Source organism: Tupaia chinensis, unplaced genomic scaffold, assembly GCF_000334495.1.
Source record: "Tupaia chinensis unplaced genomic scaffold, TupChi_1.0 Scaffold000638_1, whole genome shotgun sequence".
NCBI classification, from domain to species: Eukaryota; Metazoa; Chordata; class Mammalia; order Scandentia; family Tupaiidae; genus Tupaia; species Tupaia belangeri.
The window spans coordinates 1429044-1432323 of NW_006160159.1; the positions used below are offsets into that span (position 1 = coordinate 1429044).

Sequence of the window (3280 nt, forward strand, 5' to 3'; positions counted from 1 at the left end):
GGGCGACCCCGCCCCATAAAAAAAAAAAAAAAAAAAAAAAAAAAAAAATTCTCAAAAAAAAAAAGAATAGGAACGCTGAAGACCCAACTATCCTTTCTAGACTGCTAAGGGAACCTTTCCAAAGCTATTAAGGAGGCACTTGGCATTTCGGGATTTAGTCTTATGGCTACATAAAAGTATTTTCACCCATATTGGCACCCTTTATGGATCAAAATTAAGAATAAGAGAGGGATTGAGTGGCACAGCAGCTGCTAAAGAGTTAACTCTACCTTGCTACCATGGAATCAAGGCCCTGGTTCCTGTCTAGTCCCTGGGAATATTTATATTTAATATATTTTTACATGAATACACCAAGAAATAGAAAATATAAAAACCTGAGGGGTTGTGGGGAACTTGGCAAGAAGGTAGATATGAATACATCTGCAGTTAAACCTCCTTCTTAACCTCCTTTACCTTGGGTTTCTCCTCCTTGACTTTTTTCTTTTGTGACTTCTTTCTTCTCCTCTGGGTCTTTCTCTTTCTTATCCTCTATTTTGACTGTGTTGGCTTTTTTGAAGTTGGAAGAGTTCTAATAGTCACCCTCGCCCTTATCAGAGTCAGAAGTCTTCCTTACAGGCAGTCTATTCACCAGATGCACAGATCAAGATAAGCTTCTCACGGTCAACTTCGTCCTCATGGATCTTCATTGGGATGGCGTCCTCAGAAATGGCCTGCAGCTGGACCCTGAGGGTGTGAGGCAGCATTCACAGCTTCTCAAACAGCCACTGTTTGCTCTTCTTCAGGTACTCCTTAGTGTTCTGGTTGTTCATGTTGGAAGGGCTGGTATGAAACTTGAAATCTGGTCCAAAGTATTCAAAGTAGTCATTATATGGAAGCTCAGTAGGAATCTCTGTGTCCAGGGCCACTGCCACCTCATATGCTCGGCACTGGGCAACATTACAGTAGCCACCACCTCCCAGCATCAGCTAGGCAGGTTGAAGCTCTTGAAAACTGCCACACACTTGATGTGTCTTTTGATGATCAAGTTGAAGCAACCAAACTGATCTCCAGACAAGGACTCTGAGCGGCACTGCAAGATCACCACACTCAGCTGAAACTATACCATCACATTCAATATGACCATCTTGAAAATGACCTCATAGGACTTATTATCAATCCCATCTGGGAGCCGATAGTTAACAAACATTGTAATAGTTGCCTTTTGTAGCCCCAGTATCCCATAGGTCCCCAGTTCCTGAGAAGTACTCTCCGTATTTGTGAAAAGATACAGTCATGATCTGGTCTGTGGTAGAGAAGCCCTCTTCTACCCATCACCATAGTGAACATCAGTGTCAATATATAGCACCCTCTGGTTATTCTTTAGCAGTTCCAGGATGGCCAAGATCATATCATTGATGTAACAGAAACCAGATGCCTTGGGCTTCTTTGCTTGTGGGGGGGTGGAGAGGGTGGGTCCGCAGTCCAATTTACTGTGATGTTGGTCTGCTGCTTATTGTGTTCACAGCACTTGCCACAGAGTCATCAGCAGACAACTGACGAACTCAAACAGGCCATCAAATACCGAAGTGTTCTTACCAACGTGAATCTCTGCATCTGCTGGCATAATCCTGCACATTGTCTGGACAGATGAAGTGCAAGAATTTAATGTAGTCAACACTCTGGTCCTTGGTCATCTCCTCAGTTGACTTTGTGGGGGAAATAGATTTCCATTTTTCAATGGAGATCTTAGTTGAGTCGCAAATTGTGAGTCATGTGAATTTGGTGAGGAATCATTGGGTGGCCTTATTCACAACAGTAATTTCCAACATCCCCAACATAGTAGTAACAGACTTTTCTCCTGATTCTTGGGTCTGTACCATCTTGCTCACCTCCTGTCCCTCCCATCAATCAGCCTGTCAGTCTTCTGCCTGTGGTTCTGTGCCGACAATGTTTTTAACAGTAAAATTAAACCTACATTGCTCTAATAAATTTCTCTTAAGGTCAAAATCTTCTGGTTTATAAACTCTATTAAGTTCAAACTTGTATTTTTGTAGCAGTTAAACAACTTTAGCACATGCAAAATAGTTAATATCTGTATAGGATTTTTGGGTTTGCTCACTCTGATCTTACTCATCACACACACACACACACACACACACACACACACACACACGCAAACAGAGCTGCCCTTGTGACTACTAACCCATCAAGTCTTTTAAATTAAAAATACATGAACAAGAAAATGGCGGGAGTATTTAAAGATCAATGAAAAGTGTTTGTGTGCGTGTGTGCACTTCCATTCTCCTAATAATGTATTTAAGTTGGTACTTTATTATTAGATTTTTTTTTGCCGTTCCGTTTTATGTTTGCGTTTGTAAAAAAATAAATAAATAAATAAAAGTCTTTATTTAATACCCAAGTTTTTCCTACTTAGAAAACTGTCCTTATTTTTTTTTATAATTTGAACTAATTTAATAGTAAAAACACCTCCAGAAATTTTAAGAAGGAATTTTTAAAAAGCATACTGTTGGGGTCAGCAGGTGGCATGGAAGTTAAGGCAGCTGGATCCTATATGGCCGACTGTGCTATCTGAATCCCCAACTGGTGGGTTCAAAAACATTCAGGCTACATGTGTGTGCATGCCCAAAATCCTGAGAGGAGAATAAAAGAGAATTGATTACAGCATGACCATCCACCAAGGGGGAGGTTTGTCACCTCCTCTCTCTCTCTCTCTCTTTTTCTCTCTCTCCTCTCTCTCTCTCATAAGCGCACACACACACTATAGAAAAAATTGTAGTGCTGTTCTAAAGAAAGAGTAAGAACTCAGCCTTCAGATAGATCAAGAATTTGTCTTTGTCCAATTGTCTTAGAGAATTTTTTTGTCTACTTCTTTATTTGTGAGGTAATAAAATATTTAAACAACTATTATTTGGCAGAAACACTTATTCCCACAGTATTTCTTGCCAAAATGAAAGAAGAAAGATCCAAATATCAAACAAGGGATGCTGTATTTGTGAGATTATAAACCTAATTTTCTACATGACCTTCCTCTAAAAAATAAAATAAAACAAAACCAAGTAAAACAAAGCAAAGCAAAACAAAATAATTACAAGAGTGGAAAGCAGAAGGTTCTTTTGTAAAGTGATATAACCATCCTCAATGGATGACAAAAAGTGACAATCAGACAATCTTGGTCTGACAGTGAAGAAATCAGATAACCAAATCATTTCTCCAGCTTCGATATTTGTTCAATTTTTAAAAGGAACACAAAAGTTAGGACAACATGACCCCATAACTTTTG

The 3280-nt window shown here is 39.4% G+C and overlaps 1 pseudogene; it reads right to left on the bottom strand.

Annotated features, from left to right (window-relative positions):
* Positions 1-426: 426 nt before the first annotated feature.
* On the bottom strand, positions 427-1884 carry LOC102483723 (histone deacetylase 1 pseudogene; annotated as a pseudogene).
* Between the last annotated feature and the right edge of the window lie 1396 nt (positions 1885-3280).